The sequence below is a fragment of the Vicugna pacos genome, chromosome 26 (genome assembly GCF_048564905.1).
Source record: "Vicugna pacos chromosome 26, VicPac4, whole genome shotgun sequence".
NCBI lineage: Eukaryota > Metazoa > Chordata > Mammalia > Artiodactyla > Camelidae > Vicugna > Vicugna pacos.
The window spans coordinates 2,604,698-2,632,398 of NC_133012.1; the positions used below are offsets into that span (position 1 = coordinate 2,604,698).

The following is a 27,701-nucleotide window of genomic DNA, read 5'->3' on the forward strand; positions in this document are numbered from 1 at the left end:
TGGCCAAAATCAATAGACAATTTTGAGTCATTAACTTACCTGACCCCTCACCAGCAATGGACACTGCTGACAGTCATCCCTCCCTTCAAACTCTCCCCGCACTAGCTTGGCTGACAAGTCGGCACCAGCTTCTCCTTCCCGTGGCCTCTGTGGCCTTCCAGCCCCTTCACATGCTACTCCTCCTCCTCCCTCAAATGTTTCCATTTACTAGGTTTCTGTTTTGAACCTCCTCCCCGTGTATGTCATAATTTATGGAACATGGGTTGGAGAGTTGTAATCGTATCATTTCATTAAAGCCATGGAAGTGAATTATGAACTGTTGAAAACTGAGTCCATCCCTTTCTCTTTGGAGCCACTCTCCCCCTCAGTGGAACCAGCATCCACAAGACTTCTGCTCTCTTCCACGGCTCTTCTCCTCAACTCCCATTTTCAACTGATGTCAGTTTTAACCTTCTCATAGTCCTCCTAGCTTCCCAAATGAACCCAAGGCACACTTTTCAACTGTACTATGACCTGAGCTCTTGCAGTGTTGGCACTGCTGGGGACGCCCTCAGAAGGCAAACCTCCCCCTCTGATTTTAGAAGTTCTACCCGGTCAGGAACTTGCTCCCACAACCACCTGGAGCTGCTTTTTATGGCCTGTTCTGTGGGTCAAGATCCTGCCCTTTGTCCTGATCCAACCCCATAGTATTAAGTCCCACCGATGGGCTTGGAGTACCGACAGAATCTTGAGTCACACATTCTCCTGCGCCAACGTAGGTGGTTCACCCAAGAAAACCCCCAGCATCCAGCCGCCCCTGCCAGTCAGAGCCCTGCAGCCCTCTTGGTGAGCCCACTGCATAAACAGTGCCCTGTTCAACAGTCACTGAAAGTGGGTTAGGCCTTCACACTAGAGCGTAAGCATGAGTCATTAAGTCAGCTGTAGTCACTGAACATATAATATTTTCCAGCCATTTCTCCAAATACAACATAAGCAACAGGAACTAGGAATGCTCAGTCACTTTCCGACACGGTCATATCCTGTGACTATGACAATGAGCTTTGAGTTTCAAATGGGAGGAAAAGACACTGAAACGTGTTTAATGTCTGACACTTAAAATCTGGCCAAATCATATGATACAGCCGAATCTGTGAAGGTGTGGTATCCCAGAAAGAAAGCGGAGCTTTGAGGTCAGGTGAACTGAATTAGAACAGTCCCATCCTTAACTAATGAGTGACTAGTTTAATAAGGAAGAACAAGCTTGACTCCATACTGGATCTGTTTCTTTAACTTCAACCTTTATATTCTGTTGCTTTTGCCACAAGTGAATCACTAAAGGGATGTTGCCCCTAAGCTTCAGTTGCGTATAGTGGCCTGTCTCTGGGAACCGCGCCTCCCGGGTAGTGAGCATTAAGCTAAAACACCTTCGTTTAGCTCACGGGAAAAATCCTGTCCAGGCTCCCTGTGAATGACTGCAGGAAGGAAGAAATTAACACCCCTCCCCCCAGAGGCTGACCAGAACCAGGAAATGTTTGGCTTTACTCCCTCCCCTTTTAGTATAAAAAAGCCTGAATTCTAACTCAGGCAAGATGGTTATTTGGGACACCATCTTCCTGGTCTGCTGGCTTTCCAATAAAGTCACTATTCCTTGCCCCAACAACTAGTCTCTCGATTTATCAGCCTGTTGTGCAGTGAGCAGTATGAGCTTGGACTCGGTAACAAATTTTGGCGAGCCAGCCAGGAGCCTTGCTGCTCATGGCCAGCTGGCCTGGGTTTGAGGATATACTGATGAGGCCCTAGCAACTGTCAGGCCCACTTGTCCTGAGGCTCTTCCCTCCAACATCCCCCGAAGCAGCACCTGCTGTCCCAATGCTTGGCAGCTGGAGCAGTGATCCGACATCTGGGAGCCGAGGGCCTCGATAAAGTAAGGTAAGCTGCTTCAGTGTGGACAGCCAGAAACTCTATTTCCTCTCCATCTGGGGCTCTTTCCTCTGCAATAAGCCACTTTGTTTCCTATTTGAATGGGGCACCCTGTTGGAGAGAGGAAATAGTTGCTGGACTTTTACCCAATTTGTGAATGGTTCATTTCTTTCCCTGGATGCTGGCATTTGTGCTGTGTTTTGTTTGTCTTGTACTCCTATCTTTTAAAAATGGAGAATGTTTCCGCTATTCCGAGAAAGTCCTCTGAGGCACATGTTGGATAAGTGATCTGATTACAGCTATCAACCTATGATGGAGAGGAAGATAATATTTTATTGTAACAATGTGTGGCCGTAGCACCTGTTAGGAGCGCCACAAGGGATCTAGGCAGGGCTATCTTGGGTCCCTGTGCACCATGTACTGTCACCCTTGCTGTGTTAATTGCATCATTTGTGGTCACTGGTATACATAAAGCTCAAGACCAAACTTGAGGGCTTCTTTAGGATCTTCCGTTGTCCTTTGGCTTTTCATTTCATTTTGCTTGGGACTGTTTCCCTATTTACAGCCAAAATCAGTCTTGTGATATTTAAAACTTTAACGGATGTCAAATGGATGAAAGAAACAGAAAAAACTCTTGTCTGTTCTTGTCCGAGAGTGGGACATTCCCAGAGTGAAGAGAAAGGTTCCACTTGGTTCCTAAAATCACCAAAAGCCCCATCACAGAATTCAGCCTGGTTGGTTGATACCAAGGCAGAAAGACGTGATTTTAGTGGTTAGAGATGATCAATTGCTATTCATGGTTTTATGGCAGCTTTTGAATGGCTCTATAGTTTTTCTGTGCAAGCAGTTGTGCTATTACATCAGGGAATATTAGAAAAGGAAAGGAATGAGACGGGAATGAGAGCGAGGATGTGTTCTGTCAAACTTCAGCTCCCCCAGCTGAGCTAGCTGTCCCAGCTGCTCTGGCCATTATACCCATATATGCACCCCTTCCACCACCTCCTGTTCCTGTCCAGCCCCAATTCCCCTCCTACTAGGGAGCAATTAGAAAATCCTGCGTTAGTTCCTGGGGCACAGGGACCTGGCCTGGCATGGCCATCTAAGACCCAACAGGGCATCCAAGAGCCACTCCCAGGGCAGGGCAATTTCCACTACGCCCTCATCTCCTAAGTGCCTAAATGCAAATGGCCAGCCAGGCAGGTTTCTCACAATTGTTTAATTGGAAAGATCACAGCCTTCCTTATAGGAAGGAGCCTCTACACCTGAAGCGCATGCAGTGTTACCCACAGCTAAACCAAATTGGGACCCCAGTAAGGGAGGAATGCCCTTATCAGAGCACTACAGTAAATGTACCTTGGCAGGGCTTAGAAAAAGGGAACCAAAACCAAAGAGTCTGAACAAAATCCAAGAACTTCAGCAAAACAAAAACAAAAACCAAAGACCCTCGTGAATTTTTGGAAAGGATCTGTCAGGCCTACAGACATTATACAAAGGCAGACTCTAAGGTCCTTGAAAAAACTAGACTGGTAAATTTGACCTTCTGGGGGCAAGGTGCCTCAGATAGCAGGAGAAAGTTGCAGAAATTAGATAGCGCCTTCGGAATGAACCCTTCTCAATTGGCAGATGCTGCTTTTCAAGTGTTCAACAGGGAACACTGACAGAAGAAAGAAGAAACCAAATGAAACACCACTTCTCTGGGAGCGGCATTGGATTCCTGGACCGAACGGAGGCAAGCCACCGCTGGGGAAGGAACAGCGAGCTCACAGTAAGGAGGAAGAACACTGGAAAACAATAAAAGAAAGAGAGGAACAGTCCAGATTGATGAGGCCCAGGGGCTCCCTTGGACTTGAGGTGCCCAATCACAACTTCCCCCCAGGAGCCCCTGGGTAAAACTGACAGTGGGGAATGAGCTGATCAACGTTCTGATAGACCTCACCCCGCAGCATAGTTTCTTACACATGTCAGAATGTCCGATCCCTCTTTTGGGCCAAGATCTCCTTTGTACATTAAATGCCCAAGTAACGACTTGACATCTGAGTCCCACCAGAAGATGCTTTAGGTCTACAGATGGCACTCACAGAAACCCCAGAGGAGACAGAGCTCGTCCCCTTTCAAGGTCTATGAAAAAGTTAGACCAGAAGTGTGTGCTAATGGTACCCTAGGGAAGCCAAATGCACATGGCCAACACAGATCCCATTAAAAAGGGATGCTGGGACACCTAACCTAAAACACTATGCTCTGCTCACAACTGTTCTGGGAGAACACAGCTAGTCCTCAATTCTGGACTTGAAAGATGCTTTTTTTCCTTTGTATTCCTATTGCAGAAGAAGCCCAGCAGCTATCTGCTTTATTTGCTTTCGAGTGGCGGGACCCAGAAACACCGGGTAATCCAAAGTATGGCTGGACAGTCCTGCTTCAAGGATTTAAGAATTCCCCTACCTCCTTTGGGGGAATGGTGGCTAGGGACCTTGGAAACAATACTGGATCAAGGACTTGTAGTCCAGTATGTGGCTGATCTGTTCACAGCGAGCCCTACATATGGTAAATGTCTATCCCATCAGAACCCTGAACCATCTGGCCAATTGTGGATATAAGGTCTCCCAGAAAAGGGCCCAGATATGTCAGATATATCTGCACCTTGCCACCTGATAGGAAAAAAGGCAACTGCAGGCTTGGGAACACCTAAGACCCACAGACAACCAAGGGCATTTCTGGGAATGACAGGGTTATTTCAGATTTGGATACCGAACTACAGGCTGACAGCAAAGCCCCTCTATGAGGCTTCAAAGGGACATGATCTTGAGCCCCTACTTGGACTACAAAGGGCCAAACAGCTTCTGAAACAAGAGAGTAAAGTTAGTCTCAGCCCTGGCTTTGGGGCTGCCGTTCTTAAAGAAACCTTTCAGGTTGTATGTCCATGAAAGACAAAGCGTAAGTCTCGGGGTATTAATTTAAGCCTTAGGGCTACAAATAATCCAAAGACTGCTGTCATCTCTCCCCAGACGGGGACTCAACACAGAGGAGTCCGCCCCACCAAGGACTGGCAAATAGATTTGACTCCAAGTGTCAGATACGGACACTTTCTTCAGGATGGGAGGAAGCACATCCCACCTAGACAGAAACAGTTTCTGAAGCAGTTAAAGCCCTCCTGAAGGAGTTTATCCCCTGATCTGGATTAAGGAATTGACACTACATTCATCCTGGAGACCACAATCAACAGGAAAAACCGAGAAAATGAATCACGGATTAAAAAGGAGTATTACTAAAATATGACTAGGTTAACATGAGAAAAGGTCTTGCCAGTTGCCCTGCTACAGATCAGAGAAGCTCCCAGAAGCAGGCTTAAATTAAGTCCCTTTGAAATGTTGTAGGGTAGGCCATTCCAGGTGTTTGCCCAGGCAGGAGAACCTAACGGATGCTCTAAGAGACCTGGCAGTGGCCAATTATGTTAAAACGCTGGGTACTGTACTAACCTCTATTCATGAGTTTGCCTCCAACAGGTCTGCCTGTCAGGTGAAGTAGCTTTACATCCTTTCCAACCCAGAGACCGAGTCCTGCTTAAAACCTGGAGAAAACAAGGGCCTGAACATCAGGGGACTTCAAGGCGGGCAGGGCCACACGTGGTAATACTTACCATGCACCTGTCTGTCAAGTTACCTGGGGTAAAGCCATGGATTCATCACACTTGGATGAAAGCAGCCCCACCATCATCAGAATCAGAGAGGCCAGGGGAGCAACGGGTTTGTGAACTCTTAGAAGATTCAAGGTTGCTCTTTTAAAAAGATAAGTATTGAGATTATGATTTCATTGTAGCTGGGGAAGGGTCAACTTACTTGTTTAATCTTGCCCAAATAAATAGCACAGGCATCTAATGTAATGGTGGTACAGCAGGAAAGTAAAAGTAATAGATATGTATTGGGAACTAGAACCAAAACTCCAAGTTCAACAAAGTGCTACAGGGTTTCATCAGATTCAAGCAGTTGTAGATAAAGAAGGAAAGAGGACTGAACACTTACTAAAAAATCCAGAAGAGGACTGTACTACATGTTCTGAACTAAAAATTCTAAGGAACATTCCCTGTCACAGTTGATCAATTCCACTCCACGATCACACCCTCTCATCGTCCCTGTTCAACAGGAAGCAGGCAGAGTGGTCCTCACCCCTTTTCCCCACAAGACTGTGGAATGGACGTGGACAGTGGAGAACTGTCATGGGGAGGGGCAAATCTGACTCCACATTGGATCTGTCTCTTTTGCTTCAACCTCTGTGCTCTGTTGCTTTTGCTGTAAGTAATCACTAAAGGGGTGCTGCCTATAAGCCTCAATTATACATAATGGCCCATCTCTGGGAACCCTGCTTCCCAGGTGACGAGCATTAAGCTAAAATCCCTATGTTTGGCTCACAGGAAACATCCTTACCAGGCCCACCTGTGAAGGAAGGAAGACATTAACAAATCATCTCTGGAGGCTGACCAAAAACAGGAAATGCTTAACTCTACTCCCTCCCCTTTTAATATAAAAAAGCCTGAATTCTAACTCAGGCAAGATGGTTCTTCGGGACACTAGTCCCCTGTCTTCTTGGTCTGCTGGCTTTCTGAAAGTTGGTATTTCTTGTCCCAATATCTCGTCTCTCAATTATTGGCAGTGAGCAGTATGAGCTTGGACTCAGTAACACTAGGACAGGTTATTTTGCCTCAGTTTCCCCATCTTTAAAATGAGGATCTAATGAGATCTTCAAAGTTTAGATCACATAGTTTATAAAAAGTTCCCAATACAAAGTAAATTTTCCAGAAGCATCAGATAAAATAAACTCAAGATTTGAAAGAAAACATTTCTCTAGTTCTACTGAAAAAAAATTCTAACATCATCTGAAAAAAAAAAAATCCAGGCTCCCTGGGACAGAGGGTGCCATCACCCACAGAAGGCTTCCACTCACTTCGACAGCCTTTCTGAACTACTGGCATTAGATTCGAAGAATCTTTAGGCACCAACCAAGTTGTAGCCTTTCATAATCCTGTGTTTAGTCGGTTCACATCCTGCTACTCAATTAAATTCTTTCTTTTTATTATCAAACAAAATATTCCAACTGTTGTTTAAGAACTTCCCCTGAGAGCTATGGAACAGAGAAATAGGAATAAAACATGGAGCTGTACTCCAGGATTTATTAGATAAATCTTCAAAAAACTGAGTGCACACTTAAAAATCACAAATATATCAGAGGAAGGACCAGCAGAAACCTCACATACACACAAAGATTTCAAATATTAAAATTATCAAACACAAAATATAACACAATTATGTTTAAAGAAATAAAACTAGCAATTGATAAAATAAATATGAAATGAGAAACTACTAAACAGAAGCAGAGTTTTAAAATACATATGGAAATAAAAGTATGTAAGCTAAATGACATTTTAAAACACAAAGGATCTGGTTACCAAAGGGGAAAGGGTGGGGAGGGATAAATTAGGAGTTAGGGATTAACAGACACACATTACTATATATAAATGAGATAAACAATAAGTAAAACAAAAAAACAACCTACGGAATGGGAGAAAATTTTTGCAAATGAAATCAACAAAGGCTCGATCTCCAAAATATATAAGCAGCTCATAAGACTTAATAAGAAAAAAACAAACAACCCAATCCAAAAATGGGCACCTAAACAAGCAATTCTCCAAGGGAGACATACAAAAGATCAATATGCACATGAAAAAATGCTCAATATCACTAATTATCAGAGAAATGCAAATCAAAACTACAAGGAGGTATCACCTCACAGCAGTCAGAACGGCCATCATCCAAAAATGCACAAATGACAAATGCTAGAGAGGCTGTGGAGAAAAGGGAACCCTCCTACACTGCTGGTGGGAATGCAGTTTGGTGCAGCCACTGTGGAAAACAGTATGCAGATTCCTCAAAAGACTAGGAACAGACTTACCATATGACCCAGGAATCCCCCTCCTGGGCATATATCTAGAAGGAACCCTACTTCAAAATGACACCTGCACCCCAATGTTCATAGCAGCACTATTTACAATAGCCAAGACATGGAAACAGCCTAAATGTCCATCAACAGACGACCAGATAAAGAAGAGGTGGTATATTTATACAATGGAATACTATTCAGCCACAAAAACCAACAACATAATGCCATTTGCAGCAACATGGATGTTCCTGGAGAATGTCATTCTAAGTGACGCAAGCCAGAAAGAGAAAGAAAAATACCATATGAGATTGCTCATATGTGGAATCTAAAAAACAAAACAAAACATAAATACAAAACAGAAACAGACTCACAGACAGAATACAAACTTGTGATCGCCAAGGGGACGGGGGGTGGGAAGGGACAGACTGGGATCTCAAAATGTAGAATAGATAAACAAGATTATACTGTATAGCACAGGGAAATACATACAAGGTCCCATGGTAGCTCATAGTGAAAAAAAATGTGATGATGAATATATGTATGTTCATGTATAACTGAAAAATTGTGCTCTACACTGGAATTTGATACAACATTGTAAAATGACTATAACTCAATTAAAAAATGTTTAAAAAAAGAGATAAACAATAAGGACCTACTGTAGAGCACGGAGAACTATATTCAATTTCTTGTAATAACCTATAATGGAAAAGAATCTGGAAACAATATATATGTATGTATACGTATAACTGAATCGCTTTGCTGTACACCTGAACTTAACATTGTAAATCAACTACATATCAATAAAAAATAAAATGAAAAAAAAAACACACAAAGGATACGTTTATTTAGCCAACTAGATGCCAATGAAGAGATACCTTGAAGACAGAACTGAAGGAATTACTGAGAATGAAGCAGAGAAAGACACAGATGAAAAGCTGAAGGAGATGTTAAGACACACAAGGATGCTGAAGATGTCTAATGTAGCCAACAGGATGTGAAAGAAAGAGGCTGGGTCAGAGGGAGGCAGCAGATGAAGAGGTAACGGCTGGGCATTTTCTAGAACTGATCAAAGACACCAATCCAGAGACACAGAAAAGCCAACAAGTCTGGAATGGAGTCATCAAACGACCTCCTGACGTACCACAGAGACACCACAGAACATCAGAGACAAAGAGATCTTAAAAGAAGCCAGAATGAAAAGACAGATTACCGTCAGGGGAGCCTGGTTCCAGGACCACCCTGCAAATATCAAAATCCGCGGCCGCTCAAGTCCCTTAGATAAAATGACATGGTATTTGCATTAACCTATGCACATCCTCCCGAATACTTTAAATCACCCCAAGATTATAATACCTCATACAATGTAAACACTATGTAAATAGTTGCTGGTGAATAACAAATTCAAGTCTTGCTTTTTGGCACTTTCTGGAATTTTTTTTTTTAATATTTTCAATCCAAAATTGGTTGAATCCTCCGATCTGCAACCCATCGCTAGGGAGGGCCAACCATACCTTTAAAGGAACAATAATTAATTGATTTCTCAAGAGTCACAATGCAGGTCAAAAACCAGTGGCATAACATTTTTAGGGTAATGAGAGAAAATAAATGTCAATCTGTCAACAGGACTGGTTGAGGAAGAACCTTAAGGACTAGGGCAAAATTAATGTATCACAGAAAGAGCATTCTAGACAGAGAGGACAGAAAGTACAAACTATAAAGGTCTAGAGATGGGCCCATGCTAGGGATGTTTGGAAGAAAGGCCAGTATGATGGGGACAGAGTAACTGAAAGGGGGGTACCAGGAGACAGGACAAAGGGGGCCCATGGGGACAGATTATACAGGCCAATAAAGCTGATTTTTAAAGACCTGAGCTTCTCAACTGAGCAAGTCAGTGAAGGGTCCAACGGGCCACGTTGTCTGAGCCCCACATCGGTAAGTGTCCAGACATCGATTAGACGGCCTGATGCACAGAAAACTCCAGCACCAGCTTTGTGGTCCAAATAGCTAATCTTTAAGGCTTCTCTCAACCTTGACATCTTATTCAGGCAGAACAATGAGAGAGGAATTAATGGTTAATCGCTATTCAACTAACCATACTTTATTAAGATCTTGAAGATAGGAACCACCAAGAAAAGTCAAGAGGAATTCCAAAATCCAAGCAAATTCTCTGTGCAACCAGATTTTCATCAGCCGTGGCATTTAGCAAGCTTTAAAGGAATTCGGAGGCTAAAAAGTAATGCTTCGCATTCACCTTCTAATCTGTCTACTTTGTGTTAAACAGGTTCTTGGGATGTGACAGTAAAAAGCCAGTACCTGGTGGCTAGCTACGTTTGTTGAAGTTATGAATAACTAGCTTCACAAATGGTTTTCCTACTAATCTAAGTGATGGAATCGCTGGTTCAATTCTCCCAGAAAAGGCAAAGTTTTTCAACCTGTGTGTCTTTGTCATGTACATGCTGCAGGATGGCTTTAGTATTTTAATGTCCAGCATACCTTTGGGAAACATATATATTCTGGGCCAATTTATCAAAACATCTCCCAGAAGAAGAGGGTGCAATGGTATTTCTTTGCCCATTATCTTCAATTCATACTAAAAAAAAATAGAACTTCATAACCCAGTCCCACTTAGCCTGTTCCAACCATTATTTCCCAACTGTAAGCAACTCTTTCTCTGCCCCAACTACATCATCATCCTTTACTAGGGCTCTCTCCCTTGTCCTGGATGTCCTACACGCTCTTTGCATCAACCCAAAACTTGAATTCTCATCACCAGTTCAAACGCTCCCACAAAGCCGTCCCAAGTAGTTGTGTGTTTCCAACAAAACCGAACCCTCCCAGGAGAAGTTAGTCACACGAATCCCCCAGAACCTGTATCACTGTCCTGCTACCAAATGTATTTGAAATGAATCTGCCCAGACCTTGTAAATTACCATGAAAGTGTTTTTCATCACAATCAGATATCGGCATGAATTTTTTGTTTTTTGCAGAACACACACCCTGTTCACATCTGCCTAGATTGTTGGCTAAAGACTGGCAGATCATCCAGTTTTGCTTAATATGTTGCCTCGAATATTGTCTGCCCGGACCCTGAGCATCAAGGCACCTGCCTGGGAGCAAAGCAGTGCATCCCGCCAGCCACCAAGTGCCCACCTCCTCTCCCACCTGAAGAGACAGCAGCCAGTGATGGCAAAACAATCATGGCTCACATGTAATGAATGCTCATCTTACATCTGACTCTGTCCTAAGTGCTTTCCAGGTCATAATTCGTTTGCTATTCTAACAACAACAGAGTAGGTATTACCACAGTCCCAGGCTTATCGATGGAGAAACTGAGGCACAGAGAGGTGAAGCCACTGGCCCAGGCTCACAGCTCAGATGCAGCCGGGCCTCAATTTAAACCTGGTCTGTCTGCTGGGCTCTGCAATTCACATTTTTAAATGCAATTTCATTTACATGTGTATGAAGGGTGTATTGCAGGATCCACTGTATTCTACCATAGATCAGAAAAGAAAAGAAAGAAAGAAAGGGAGGGAGGGAGAGAAGCCGGGAGAGCACAGCAGGTTTCCAAGTTCAGTCTGGCTCTGGCAGCCAGAGTTCCAGTCCCAGTCCTTTTAACTGTGCAACCTCAGGCCAATTACTTAATCTCCCTAAGCCTCAATTTCCTCATCTGTAAATCGGGGATAATTATACCTTCTCACCCAGCTGGTGAACGGCAGAAGCATCACTCAGCCCCATAATCTTTCCATAACACGATGCGGCCACATCCTCTGGGAGGCTATCATCTTTCAAAACGGTGGGTAAGAGCAGCGCTTCCTGCTGCTGGCTGGTTGGGAGGCAACTGTCCCTCCAACCAGAATTTCCTGGTCCTGTTACGTCTAAAAATACTGGGTTCTGAGTTAACCCACACAGACACACCCCAGCAAAGAAAGGCCATCCTCTTCTCACCAATAGCCCCATTAGCTAACGCAGTGTTCTGAGAGCCCACCTCCCCTCTCCCAAAGGCGATTGCATCGTAGCTGAGAAGTGCTGGCATCTGTCCAGAACAACACAGCGAAATACAAAGTTCCTAAATAGTGTGCATCTTCACAAGCTCCTAGAAGAGACCTCCTGCTATGGGGAAGGGGCCTTTCAACCCTCCCACCCTGGAGCTCGCCCTGTGAGCCCCCTGGAGCACTATCATCGCCCAGCCCGGGTCCTGGGGAAACGCTGCAAAGTGCTTTTACAGACTCACTCTGCAGCAGCAAGCAAAGCTGTTTAGAAAATGAAGGTTAAAATTCAAAATGAAAAACTATCTAGAGTCTAAGGAATGCACCAAACCAACTCGCAGACATAGTAAACAATCTTATGGTTACCGGAGGAAACGGGGTGGGAAGGGATAAATTTGGGAGTGAGATCTGCCAGTGTTAACCACTATATATAAAAAAAGATTAAAAAAAAAAAACAGATCTCCTCTGTACAGCACAAGGAACTCTATTCAATATCTTATAATAATCTTTAATGAAAAAGAATATGAAAATGAATATATGTGTATATATATGCATGACTGGAACATGATGCTGTACACCAGAAACTGACACACTGTAACTGACTATACTCCATTTAAAAAGAAAAAAACCAACAGTGTCTGTGTCAGGGTTCTGGTTTCGTGGCTCGGACTTTTTTGAGACTTTTCAAATGTTCTATAATCAGGTACTATTATTGCTATGTAGATTTCTTTTTTTTAAGAAACATATACAATATGTAGCCTGGATTGGAAGAGACATAAAGATCTTCATCCCTGATCTATTTCATGACCATTGTGTTATGCTCCCTATAAAAATGATGTGACAGACACCTATAGCATATTCTGTCATTGTGGGTGGACACAGTCATCTCTTTCCATGAACCCAGAAGCTCAAGTGTATCTCAACCTCTAACAGAAGTTGCTGACAGATCTACCACTGACACATAAAGTTATGGGTGTGTCCTGCCTTCCCATCTCATCAGTAAATTTCATGTGTGAACAGCATCTTCTCTTAGGAAACTTATTTTGATCTACAAGTGCCCTATCATAATAACATGTTAAGATTAGGTGGACAAGCCTCTATTCCATCTCCACCATTCCCTTTTCTAACGTTCACTCTTCTGGGATTAAGAGATAAGATATTTTTAGATTCTCCTTTTCCACCCATCATTTAAAGCTGTGTCTCTGCATCTTCACCAGCTCCTGCTCTTTACTGAAATTCAATGACTAGAGCCATTACAACATAAATTTATCTCCCAGCACTCTTACTGATTTAAAAAGAATAAGTCAGTTAATTTATAATAGCCAAAACATGGAAACAACCTAAGCGTCCGTTGGCAGATGGCTGGATAAAGAAGTTGTGGTATATTTATACAATGAAATACTACTCAGTCATAAAAAAGAATAAAATAACGCCATTTGCAGCAACATGGATGGCCATGGAGATCGTCACTGTAAGTGAAGTAAGCTAGACAGGCAAAGAAAAATATCATGTGTTATCACTTACATATAGAATCTAAAACACACACACACAAATGAACTTATTTACAAAACAGAAACAGACTCAGACATAGAAAACACACTCATGGTTACGGGGGGGCAGGGGGAAGGGGTTGGGAAGGGATAAATTGGGAGTTCAAGATTTTCAAATATTAACTACTATATATAAAATAGATAGACAACAAGTTTCTTCTGTCTAGCACAGGGAACTATATTCAATATCTTGTAGTAACTTACAGTTAAAAAAGAATATGAAAATGAACGTATGCATGTTCCTATATGACTGAAGCATTGTGCTGTACACCAGAAAGTGACACATTATAAACTGACTAGACTTCAATTTAAAAACATTAAAAATTAAATGAAAAAACAAATAAATGAAAAAAATCAAAGTTAAAATGCTAAGCTGATGTTTTGGTTAAAAAGATTTGCATCATCCAGTAAGCGTAGGCCATGGAAATAGTTACCAGCCATGTTAGTCAGTAAACAGATTTCCTCTTCACAAGAAGGCCTCCTGTTACTCTATTTCCTCTTTCCTGAGAGGAAGCCTTTAAGTCCTGAAGTGGAACTCAGCCACTGGCCCCAAGCACGGAAAAAAGGACGCTGAGGTTCAGGCGGTCAACACATCGGATAGGAGTGAAACCGACAACTATCTTGTCGGTTTCACTCCTATGGTAACTGGGGACAAGCTGGTGATACCCCGTGTGGCTTTGTCTCTGTTGTCCCCTGAGCCACCAGGAGATGCAGACCCAACAGCTGTGGCCTCAGCAGAGCTGCCCTCCTGCCCCCAGGCAGGAGGCCCCCCGGGAGAGAAAATGCCTCACTCTCAGCTCTCACCCTGTGGACGCCCCCCAAGGCAGAAACCCAGGCGTCAATCCAGGAACAGTCAAGCACATCTGCAACAATCAAAGGGAAAGGAAGAAAACCGCCGGTGCTACACACGCCTGGAGAGGACGCAGAGCACGTGCACGGTGCCCGGTCAGAGTATCCGGTACATGTCTCACCAGTCACGGTCACTCTCCCCCTGCAATGCTGCAAACCCCACACCCCCCGCCCCTGCACAGCTGGGAGAAAACTGCCCTGGAACAACATCAACGTATTTCAAGATAACCGCAGTCTTGATGATGGATTTTTCCATCTGCCGTGACTTAGGGGCGGGTCTGCACTCAGTGTGTGTTTTTCATCTCTTATCGTGGCTTAAGGTTAAACTACGATGGAAGCCCTGTTTTCTCTGGCTGATTATTTTTCTTTTAAACCTCTCCCCCAGCCCCAGAAAAAATCTAAAAGCTAAACATACTGAAAATCGCTCAGTATGATTAAGGATATCCTGAGCAAATCCTACATTTAAAACCACCCATGACCTAACCCCCTAATCTGCCCTTCCTCCCAGGGTGAGGGGTTCCTGCGGTGGGCTCCCTGCCAGACAGCAGGCATTCATGCTTTCACGGGTTGGGAAGAGACAGTCCTGGAGGCTACACAGAAGGCCTCATTCACATGCCAGGCACGCGTGGCCAGGATGGCAGGGCTTCTTTAAGCTTCCGCAAGTCAAACCTCAGACAAAGGTATAAAGAATGGTTACCGATTGGGCGTAGGGGAGGGGAGGCCAGGGAAAAGTGTCCACATGTGTGAAACTTACACAGGTACTACCTGAAACAGCTTGGCGGAAACGTAATACTACATCTTCGTGGTATAAAAAGTGCCAATGCATCAGGAAGGAGTCTTAGGTATGAGAATGGGGACTGGGAAGAGCCTGGGAGATAATCCAGTCCTCCCGCCCCTCACCCTATCCGACAATTCTCTGTTCCCAACATTTAATTTGACCCTGAACCTGTCCTTAGATCTGCGTCTGAGCAGACACTGGCAACGTGAGGACTACAGACAAATGTCACTTTTTCTACAAGGCTAAAGAGGACACTCTCCTCACACAGAGGCAAGCCCCAGCCAGGGGACCCCAGCTGGAGAAGGTCCATGACCAGATGCTGCCCCAGACCCTCAGGGGGCCATGCAGCGGCTCCGGCAAAACCCATGGGAACAGAGCAGCTCTGCTGTCATTCCCTCTTGGTCTTTCTATCCTCTCCCCAAATGTTTCTTGGACTCATATTTCACGTTGAAAACAATTTTCAAAGCTGCAAATCAGGAGTGAAGTGAAGGCGGTGCTGGTTTGACAGGGCTGCTGAATAAAGAAACGGTGTTTTCCCTCAGCTTCAAACTATCCTGATGGATAAATCTGGGACTTAGAAATAGAAAAAGAACATGAAAATGAATATATGTATATATATGCATGACTGGGACATAATGCTGTGTACCAGAAATTGATGCATTGTAACTGACTGCACTTCAATACAAAATAAATAGATAAATAAGTAAATTGAAATGAATTGGAAAAAAAAGAAAAGAGAAACTGTTTGTAAAAGCATTCACTTACTAAATTGTGTTAAATACTGAGGTTCTTGCGGGCTTTTAACAGAGTGTTTAAAATAGTCATCAAGTGTCTATGAATAACCAGCTCACCTCCTAAGATAACACACAGGAGCCAGCACTCAGAAGGATCAAGAAAAGGCAACTGTCTCAAAGGACTCGGGCTCTGAGCGGACTTTTGACGGAATAAATGCTGGTATTCACAGCCCATGTTGGAATCTCCCAGCACGGCGCTGACTCACCACACCTCTTCCCAACATGGAGCCGGAATGCCTGGGACCCCACCTCTGTGCTCCCCGACGTGCCCCCTGAGGCAGAGCCACAGTCCACCGGCACAGACCTCGGTTCTCCCATCAGAACAGAGGTGGACTGGTCGCCGAGGAAAATGTGACCCTCTCCCCTGTCAACCTCCCAAAGGACTTAACACCCTGTTAAGGATGTGGGTTACTCATTTGAGATGATGAAATAAATAAATGTATTATACCCTTGTCAAAGAGGATAAAGCTTCTATTCATTTAAACTTTAAAAATTTTTTTCCTTTATTTACTTATTTTAATGGAGGTGCTGGGGATTGAACCTGGGACCTCGTGCATACTAAGCACACACTCTGTCACTGAGCTGTACCCTCCCCCTATTCATTTAAACTTAACTCATCAATTTCCTGAGGTAACCCCTCAGTCTCACCCGCCTGGACAAGGTCAAGTGCCCACGTTCATCCAACCCCATCCCTGATGCTGGCCCAGACATCTCGCCTCCATCTTTCTGGTCCAAGTTTCCTTTCTCTTTACATTTCCTTCATGACGGCTCTCACATGGTGGTCCCCATTAGGTTATTTTCATTCCCTTTGGAGTCATTTCCAATGGTTTGTCCAGTTTAAATCCAGGCGACCTGGGAGATCTTTCTCTTTATTGGTGTGAACATTAAGTCAAAGGAGACAGTTCTATATCCTCCTAAAGTTCACGGAAGAAGGTGGATGTGCTGGGGCAGCAAGGTGGGCAGGACACCCCGTCAGCACCCCTTCCAGAGCCCCAACGCCCTCTTACTAGCCTTCTGCAGTCAGACCATGAAGTGTTCGCTCTGTAGGGGAATTAGAAGCATCCGATCCACTGCCCCGCTTTATAGCGGAGGGAACGGAGGTCCAGAGAAACTCAATCACTTGCCCCAGGTCTCACGAACAAAACCCCATCTCTTCTGCTTTCTCCTAGTTTAGTTAGCTATTTCCCCCAAGTCACTTATTGACATTTTCTCCTCCGAAGACTATATCTTATTCTACCTTAGTACTTAAGGTGTAAAGTGATCTGAGTGGTCCTTCAAACAACAATGGAAGAAGGAGGGTCAGGACTGTCAAACTCCCTTTGGAAAAGCATGACTGGCGTTTGGACAGGTCGAAACCCTAAATCCAACACAAAACAACAGACAAGAAACGGTATCTACAAGTCAAAAACCTAGTGTCTCTCCCTCGAATGAGAACTTCCAAAAAGCTGAGATCATTTGCTGCTTTGTCAGAGAGCATGTGAAACTCACAGGCTGCAAATCGCTGTAAGTTACACCACGGAGAACGGAATGTAAGATGATGCCCAGCCCATATTTTCATTATGAAAGTATTAAATATTGGTAAGAACTCAGAAACTTGATAAAGCATATGAAAAAAGCATTAAGCACTACGGAGATCATAAAACTGCCCTGAACTAAATATTCTACAAGGAAATATAATTCAAGGACAGCTCACAACTCCTCTGAAAATGAGGGTCGTGAAGGTGAACTAGGAGTTGTAAACATTCGAATACGAAAAGAAGAAGCTGGAAACAGTTTTAAAAAGTAAAAACCAGAGCAGCATACATTGTATCCTTTAACTTTTCCAAAAGGAGAGAAAAAACTAGCTCTGAAATGTAAAACCCAGTCATCCACACAGCGAGAAATAGTTTTGATGAGTGGTTTTTTTCCTATTCTTTATTCAAAAATGCAAAAAGGAAAGGTAAAAATCATCCACAATCTCATCATTTCTTTTAAAAGTATATAAAGTAAGAAGCGACTAGCCCTCCCCCCACCCACTCCCCCACCCCCGCCTCCAATTCCACTTTCATCCCTGGAGCCACTGCAGGGATGCAACTTGGGGTCGGACACACCTCAGCTTGTTTCTCTGCACGCTGAGCCCCAGCGCAGACACACACACACACACACACACACACACACACACAGAGCCCCAGCTCAGACACACACACAACTTTACAAAAATAGGCAAACGTTCCATATGAGTCTTCAATTTGCTTTCTTTCCAAATCTATTTTAGAATTTAAAAAACTAAAAAAAGTAACAAGTGGAATCTTTTTAAAGTAATACCCCAAAAAAGGTCAAGAACTGATCGACTATACTTCATGAGTAAACGCAAACCCCCAGAGTCAGCGTCTGCTTCTAAACTGTAAACCTATTTTTAAAGGAGAAAATGATATAAATCATGCTGAGCTAAGGATATACATACTTGCTAAACCTTTTGAAACACTGAAAAATGACTGATGCATTTCCAGTGATCATGGTTTGAATTCCTCCCCAACATGCTTTTTAAGACTGTTAAAGATGATTATTTATTGATTGAAACAAACTGCACAAAGCAACAGACAGAAATAGCATTAATATCAGAACACTCACTGCACACAGGTGATGTCAACTGACAAAGCAGGCTTCTTAGAGTCCAGGCACATGGATTCAATTCAAAAGTATTTTAAGAATTTGCTATATGGCTCTGAGAAAATAATTTAACCATGTGAAGTTTACCTCCATTTTCCCCGTAGCAGTTTAAGTCAATTTGCAAAGTCAAGCACCAGCGCAAGCCAGTGGCTGTGCAACCACAGGGGGTAAAAATACCTACATTTCTGGGAGCAAACACTTTCTCTTGGATTTTACGTCTCTTCGCTTAACAAATACCATTATGCAATGAAAGGCGTTACCATGAATACCACCAATATCAAAGCACAGAGTTACACTTCTATTTGTCAAACCAAATGGAAACTGTAACCCTTCTCTTTCAAACTCCATTTCTACTGGGGTTGACTGTCCAGGGCTCCCTCGGGAGACTGGAGACAGGTTCCTGTTGCAGCAGGAAGGCTCCCCCCGGGGTACCTGCATCCATCCACCGGTCAGTTTCCTCCTCCCGCCCTGGCAGGCTCGTCCCTGCAGTCCTGCCCAGGAACCCACTACTCACCCAACGCCCTCCCCCATCCCTCCTCAACTGGCCTCCCTTACCTCCCCCACGTCTACGATCTCCCCTCCCTCCCGCACAACAAAACGCACAACCCTTGGCCCTTAACAGTGGCCCCAGCTGTACGCATGAGCACCTGTCCCCGAATCACACGCTCTCTCTCCCGTCTTTAAACCCCCAACGGTATGTCTTTTTCTGAGGCATTGTTTCCGCACTTAGAATTCCACCTCTAAGACTCTTATTTTCTGTCTTATTTTCAGCTGACCTCTACAATTCCCTTCTGTGCTTATTCAGGCGCCTTATAAATAGGAGACTGCCTGAACTGAATCATGTTATCTGATAAACTGCTTCCTAAAAATCAATCTATATTCCCTGAATAAAAACTGGACAACCTTAGTGGGGAGAGTAGAGCTCAGTGGGAGAGCACGTGCTTAGCATGCATGAGGTCCCAGGCTCAATCCCCAGCCCCTCCACTAAAATCAATCAATAAATAAACCATAGTACATACCCCTCCACCAAAAAAATAAATAATCCCCAAAATCAAAACCGGACAGTTTTAACAGCAGAAGGTCAGTGCAAGCCAGTTATATCCTGGACGTTTCACTTTAGTTCACTAGCTGTTCAAATTCTGAATAACAAAATGTCATTAAATATGCATGTGCATACATATATATTACCTCCCAAGGCATTACACTGCACTCTTCTTTTCCCGTCTCTAAAGGGTCAGAAACCACATTTATATTATATATGGGAAGCCAAGGATCAACCAACAGGCACGTGACATCAACTTGGAGACCAGAACTGCTTATGCACCAGGGAGGCGAGAGAAGGAGAAAATAGAAAACTTTTTCTCCAGCAGCTTGTCATTTACTTGCAGAGAAAAGACAGCCCATAGACAAGTATGCCGTATGTGCTTAGAGTATTTCTACGGTTTCTTCTTAAAGAGGTTCCACTTGGCTCCCAGCCCAGACGTGGTAAGGCTCAAAACCCGGCCAACATCACGCGCAGAACCCAGGCCGGAGGCCAGGGATCCTGGGATCCATCCCGACCGTGCTGGAAGGCTTCGCTTCTGCCCCCTTCAATAGTCCATTCCGCCATCCCCCAGATAAACTAGTTAGGTCCACATGAGAAATTCATATGCAATTAATATCTTTCTTTTTTTAGTATTTTTTTAATTGAGGGACTGGGGATTGGACCCAGGACCTCATGCATGCTAAGCATGTGCTCTACCACGTGAGCTATCCCCTCTCCCCCACAATAATATCTTTCTTAAGCTTTTCTTCCCTCTAATTATTACTCAGTATTACATGTTGTTATTCATCCACTTGTGCTCATTCTTTCAGTCTTGCTGCTAATTAGAGGTAATCCATGTTTATTACAGAACATGTGGAAAGCTCCAAAAAATAAAAGGTAATAATGAATAACAATCATCTGTATTATAATCCAGCCACCTTTCCTTCAACATTGCCTTGTGCCAGACACGGAGAACGAAATAGAGAAAAAAAAACCCAAAAAAGACACTTGCCCTCCTGCAACGTATATTCTATCAGGAGAGAAAGACAGCAAGCAGTAACATGAACAAGTGGATTGTACAGGATGGTACAGAAAGGTCGAGGGCAGGGCAGGGTGGGCCCCAAGTGCTGGGGCGGGGCGGGCCAGGTGGCCGGGGTGAGAACCAGGTGGCACCATGTTGCGATCCTCCTACTTTACGGGCTTGCCTCCCCCACTTACTAGATGGTGAGCGTTCCCCTGTGCCATTACATATGTTTAGCAATATTTTTTTAAGGACAGCAGAGAACTCCATCTTCTGAACGCACAATAGTCAATTTCACCATCCTGCTCCACGTGGCAGGGAGATTTTCTTTTTAACGATCGTAAATAATGCTTCTGTTTCCTCGAGGAAAATGTGAAGAGGAGGGATTGCACAGGACTGAGGACACTGTTGAGGCTCCGAGACACGATACCCTGGGCAGCACAGGGCACCGTGTCCTGAAGCCACGTGCTCAGACGCTTCTATGTTCGCCCACACCTGACAGCCTTTCCATCAGACTCAGAGAAGTGTTCTGGCCTCTGCACCCCTCCACCACCACTGCTCTGCATAAAAGAGAGGAACTCTTCCCAAGACGCCTACCTAGCACAGTGACTGATATGGAGCAGAACACGCAATCATACAATAAATATCTCCTGGATTAATAAATGGATGGAAAATGAATGAGGACTCAAAAATCACTCTGGCTTTCAGACAGCCAGGGAGATGCTTAGGAATTTTCCCTCCCACTACGTCTTCCTTCCACCAAGAGGAGTGAGTCATAGCTCACAAATTCAGCACCTTCCTAACAGGCCTGCAAAGCATTTCCCGTAATGCCTTTCAGATGTTGAAAAATGCCAGACAACCTGGACAGCCAGAGACTACCATTAACCATCTAAATTAAAGGCTAAGTAGCACAGAGACCATGCAGAAAACATTCTCATTATGCTCCCTCTTTCGAGTTACTTAAATATGACAATTATATAATACCTTACTTGGGGGAGGGTATGGCTCAGTGGTAGAGCAAATGCTTAGCATGCACAAGGTCCTGGGTTCAATCCCCCATACCTCCACCAAAAAAAAAAAAAAATGAAGGTCCATAAATAAATCTTAAAAAAAAAACTTACTCTCAAAATATAAATGAGAAGTAGATCTTTTAATACTTCTTAAGCCACTATTCATTCTAAATTCCAACCAGAGCATTATAATCTGCTACTCTCATCAAGACCAAACAAACAAAAACTTTGACTATCACATAAAGAAGGAGGAAAAGCCTTTTAAAATGGCAAACAGGAAAATACTGTACTCCAAAAAAGCAAAGAACAACGGAACACGGCAGCTCTTTCCCACCTGACTTGGCTCATTACGCACCTGAGCAGTAATAGTTTCATTGTGGAGGCAACGGAAAACTCTGAGTTATAAGCGCTGTGTTTCCCTATTCAAAAAACACCTTTGAAATCCTCCTTCCTAAAGTCTACTTTCAGAAGCGAGAAGTCAATCCAGAAAGCCATCTCAAAAGAGCTCCTAATTTGTATTGTAGCCTTAGGAAAAAGAGGCAAATGTCCTCTTCTTCTCACCCACAGCGAGAACACACACCCTGGGGCGACAACCGTCCTTCCGGTGATGAAGCCACGTGGCCATCCATCCATCGCAATGAATGAACATGGACTCGGTGCAAAGAACAAAGGCGACAGGGATTTCAGAGTCTTCACGGGGGTTCTGGGTTTACGCATTTGCTCTTTGTAACTGCTGCAACTTCGAAGCCCACCTGGCTGTTTCAGAGGGGCTGAAACCAATGGAGGAGGCGAGGATTCCGTCTGCATAACAGCGCTCACTCTCACGCACGATCATGGGACCGGGTGTGTGCGTGGGTACATACAGTGGCAACGTACAGTGTGGCCGGGGCTGGCTTCCACACTGGGGTGTCCACCCACGTCTGTCTTCAGATGCACTCCAGGATACAAGAGGGAAAGCTAGGTATGTGCATCTCTGGCTCCAGTGGCTGTCTTTAGGAAAATGGCCCAGTGGGAACAAAGAACCCAGCCGAAGTGTGCTGGAGTGAGACTTAATTCATCTGCTTCCACCAGTGCCCTGATGCTCTGTACTTCAAAGACAGGTTTGCGGATGCCAACATCTTAGAATGCATGACCGTAACAATTTCTTCATCCTTCTCTTAACATAGTGGTTTTGGAAAAGAATGGAAGGTAACTCTCTGCAAAAATCCCTTTCCATGAAGAAATACTCTGAACACATTGTTTGCTTTTTGGTTTGTTCATTCAACAAGTATCTCTTTTTTTTTTAAATTGTGTTACAATGTGTCAATTTCTGGTGTACAGTATAATGTCCCAGTCTTGCATATATATATATATATATATATATATATATATATATATATATATATATATATATTCATTTTCATATTCTTTTTCATTAAAGGTAATTACAAGATATTAAATATGGTTCCCTATGCAGCAAATATTTCTTGAGTTTCAGGTTTACAAGAGGAAAAGAGTTAGGGAGACAGATGGTGGTGATCACTGCACAGCACTGCAAAAGAATTTAATGCTGCTGAACCGGACACTTTAAAATGGTTAGATAGTAAATTTTATGTTATATGTATTTCACCACAATTTAAAAGAAAACTGAAAAAAGCAGGCAGATTGTAGAAAGGCATCAAAGTTGGAAAAGTGCTCTACAAAGGGTTAAGCCCCCTCTTTCTCTCTCTCTCCACCCCCCTCACCTACCTTTGCCCCCAAGGGTGGGCCCCAGTCACAAAGGTCCACAGTCAGATAAACTGCACAGAGGAAACTCATCTATCTGGCTCTCGTGTAAGTGGGGCCGCAGAGTAGAGACAGCTAGACAACGGGGTCCCCAAATTCCATGTGTGACCCCACACAGGTCTTGGGCTCACCCTAAGCTGCATATGTGCAGGACAGACCCAAAACAGAAAGCAGAGGCTTTGGAAGACTAAACCACATTTGGAACCGCCTCTCAGAGAGGGTGAGACAGATTTTGTGTCCTTAATAACCATGTCGACTGCCTGCGGAAACGAAGAAACAGACAAGAACCGTAACACCCTCCTGGATTACAAAAGGACCCAGAGTTTACACAACACTCATAATGTTCAGGACAACGCAAAATTACTCGACATACAAAGAACCAGGGAAATGGGACCAGTTCCCAGGGGAAAAGAGAATCAGCAGATGGCACCTCAATTTGACCAGATGTTAGAGTAACTGAGTAAAGACTTGAAAGCAGCTACTGGAGCTGTGTTCCATGAGGTAGACGCTCTTGAAATCAGTGCAAAGCCAGGTGTCCCCAGCACAGAAACAGAAACGATAAAAAAAGAACCAAATGGAAATTGTGGGACTGAAAACTAGATCTGTAGTCAAAAATTCATGGGCTCATCGCAAGAGCAGAAGGGACATCACAGAAGAAAAGTCAGGAAACTTGAAGATCAACAGACATTACCCAATCTGAAGAACAGAGAGAACAAACATGGAAAAAATAATAAACATACAGCCTCCGGAACTGGGAGCAATGTCGGAAGACGTAACACACGTTGTCACATAAGAAGGAGCTAATGATGAAAATAAGACTACACAAATAAGTATGTGGAACATGAAAACAGATTTATGTGTGTGTGTGGACGACTGAAACATTATGCTGTACGCCAGAAACTGACACACTGCAACTGACACACTGTAACTGACTATACGTCAATAAAAAGTAAAATAAATAAATTTAAATAAACAAGTAAAATATGTGAACAAATGAAGTCATGGAACTAGAGGAGAATGTCTGTCAAGTAAAAGAGGGAAAAGCAGGGACCCCAAAACCGAGCCCGTGTTCAGACTCGGGAAGGGGAAGAGAGACCAGCAACAGGCTGCAGGGCAGACGGGCGAGGCTGGGCGCTGGGACCCAGGGGAGAAGATCGAGAAGGAAGGCATGAGGGGTTGTGTCAAAGCTGCTGGTGGGTCTAGCGTGACGGGGACTGAGAACCAACCACTGGACTGGCCAATGGAGGAGTCACTAGGGACCCTGGTAAGACCAGCTTGGTGAAGTGCTGGGGACAAAAGCCCAACGAGGAAGGAAGGAAGGAAGGAAGGAAGGAAGGAAGGAAGGAAGGAAGGAAGGAAGGAAGGAAGGAAGGAAGGAAGGAAGGAAGAAGGAAGAGGGGGGCAGTGCAGACGATTGTTCTGAAACTCCGGCAGGAAAGGGGAGGAGAAGGTGGAGGTTGTGTAGACAGAAGTGGGTTGAAGAGGGATGATGTTTCTGGCTGCTGCCGAGGCTGATCCAGGAAGGAGAGATGGATGACCAGGGAGAGACGGATCCGCCACAGAGAGATGTCCCCCGAGTGGGAGAGAGGATGGAAAGAGCCCAAGGAGGCCAAGCCTTGGACGGGCGCATGGAGAAGGGTGTGGACATCGCAGCAGGAAGGAAATCAGGCTAGAAGGACAGACAGACGTGGTGGGCGTGTTGTCTGAGCTGAAAGGAGAGACTCACCGTCTTGAAAGTGTTTTCACTTCATCAGGGAAATAAGATACCAGCTGATCGGAAGGAAGGGTGGGAGATGCTGGAGGTTAAGGAGGGGGGAAAAGATATGAAAAAAGTCATTTTGAAGAGTGAGCGCATATCCGGATGAGGGAAATCGTGGTGCGGAATTCAGCAGGGATGTCGGCAGGATTCCTGTGTAGGGAAGGTTAAAAGTCACAGATGACGGGAATTTTCACACTGTCTGAAAAACAACCCCATTAAACACTACCTCCGCTGCATGATAAACACGTTTCCTAAGTCATTTCCTCAGGGACTCATCCCAAATGTTAGGCAATCACTTTAAGCTTAACACCCAGCACTCTGGCGCGGAGGCATGGACAGGAGGCGTAAAGAGGTCTCTGCGTATTTGCTTTGTGGCCGAGAGGAGACGGGATGGTGGGAATGAGCATGAAATACCAACATCTTGCAACAGACAAGGATCAGCAGAGGGAGAGGGAATTCTGCAATAACCAACAGTAGAACAAAAACTCTCCCAGGAGAAGCTGCCCAAAGGGTAGCTCAGTTTAGAAAGTTCTGTCTCCTTTCGTCTTCACAGCAGAGCAGAAACTGATAATGTTTGACAAAAACACAAGGCAGGCACCCAACAGAAAAGGTAAACAGGCTTTAGGAATATCTCGACACCCCCAGATTATTAAGAAAAGAATGTCCAAGACAAATGGTGTACAGGAAATGATCAAGAAGAAAAAAAAATTTGAAAGGACTCTGAGACAGCAGAGAGGAATTAAAACCAGTTCCTGGAACATAACAAGTCAAAAATCTTAAAAACATAAAAAAGAAGAAATTCTGTACCTCTCGACACATGAAGGAGAGCTCTCAGAATATGAAACAGATTCTTCTGGAGTAAGAAAATACCCCCAGATGAAGGAGGAGGTGCAAGAAAGTACAGGAAATCTATTAAGAAGCAGACGGGCAGAGTCCTGGCAGTGACGGGGGATCCCTGATCACAGTGACAGCAGGACCACAAGCAGAGAGGATGCACAGTCGGTGATCAGTTACCGCAGGCAGGCACAGTGCCAGGTGCTCCTGCCGTGTCACTGCGATGTGTCGCTATCCCTCTTTTACAGACGAGCGAACAGCCCCACAGTGCTATGCAATTGACACAACAGAAAATAAATTTCATAAAGTTGCAAAAAACAAGAGTTATCATTCTCCGTACTAGAACTTTTAAAGGTTAGGAGCTTCAAGACTGCTGCAGTCATTTAAAAAAAATCCCCACAGTGTAACTCCACACGCAGATCAATCTTACTCTATTTATTTTATTAAAGTGTAGTCCGTTACAATGTGTCAATTTCTGGCGTACAGCATGATGTTTCAGTCATACATATACATACACATATTCCTTTTTTTATTCTTTTTCATCATAGGTTTCTACAAGATTCAACCTCATTTTAAAGAAGGACAAGAACACGGTTTGAGAATGTCCATCCAATGAGCCCTGCAGCCACTTTAAAATTCTAAAAAGCCATGACTCCTGCTGATCTTGAAATATCCTCTCGTATTAACGTGGTCGCGAGTATGATATCTAACGGGCACCCCTGGAGCTGAGGGTTCAGTGTGCGCTGGGAGCTCGGGGCTGCCACGCCCCCCTGCACACCCCACCCCACCCCCAGCTCGCTACCCCCAGACGGATGCCAGTGCCCAAATCCTCCGGGAATCAAAGCGGCACTCCTCCGTCCTGACAGCGGTGATCAGAGGTCTGGCTTCAGACAAGGCTTCGTCTAGCATTACAGAAATCAGCTGACACTCTGATCCAAGGTTCCTCACCCATGGAAACAAGGAGGTGGTCTCCAATCACAGACCCTCAGAGCTGCAAGGGGCCCAGACGTCAGGCTAGACTTGATTCCATTCACTTCTTGATGTACAAAGAGCACCTTTTCAGATCCGAAATTCTAAAAATAACAGCCACAGTGACAAACATGCTTTGTTCTGAAAGTTCATTTGTAAATCAGTTATTTGAAACTGGGACTGCACTTCTCCAGAGAAATAATGTTATTAGAACAGCTCGGTTTCCATGTCAACCCACACAAGCCCATGAACTTGTGGAATCCCTGAACAGAGTATGACTATAACAACGCCCAGCTCACTGGGATGTAAGGGAAGGTTCTCCCATCTCCCCGCGAAGCCCCCCCCCCGCCCTGCCAAGTCACCACTGCCGCCACCAGGCATCAGGGACAAGGAGATTCTCCAGAAAAAAAAAAAGGAACAGAAGATGAGAATGGAAATGAAGTGGAGAGACAGGTTCTGGGTGGAGATGGGGGACTGAGGCAAAGAGTGAGGACCAGAAAGGGGAGAGGAATCTCGAGGGAAGAGCCCTGTGCCCAGTTCCTCCCCGACTCCACTAACTGGAAGCCACGTTCTAAGGAAGCACTGGGGATGTGGACTGGGAAAGAGACAGGACACCACGTCCACTGGGTCTGAACCAGATGGACATGTATTTTCCACGATCCAGAAGTCATAAAAGAGCGTTTCTAAGATTATACTTTGGCACGTCCCAGGCTCTGATGCTTGGGGTGCCTGATCCCACCCCCTGCATCCCCTCACCTGCCCTTGGGTTCCCCGCTCCCACCTGCTCCAGCCACTCCTCCCACCTCCATCCCCCGCCCTGGGCACCAAGCTCAAAGGACTCTGCTCAGACCTCCTCCAGCCACGCCACGTCCAGGCAGCAAGAGGCT

At 44.5% G+C, this 27,701-nt stretch overlaps 1 protein-coding gene across 4 annotated transcripts in view; it reads right to left on the minus strand.

The window, feature by feature from the left end:
• The window catches only part of CSGALNACT1 (chondroitin sulfate N-acetylgalactosaminyltransferase 1), a 257,501-nt gene that overhangs the window by 181,851 nt on the left and 47,949 nt on the right, over nt 1-27,701 (minus strand). Inside the window, exon 2 of one of the 4 annotated variants that reach the window (XM_072950191.1) lies at nt 1,838-2,010. The exons of the other annotated variants lie outside the window; for them this stretch is intronic. The gene's annotated coding sequence lies outside the window, so the exon portion shown is untranslated. The remainder of the gene's footprint in view (nt 1-1,837; nt 2,011-27,701) is intronic. 4 annotated transcript variants of the gene reach the window in all.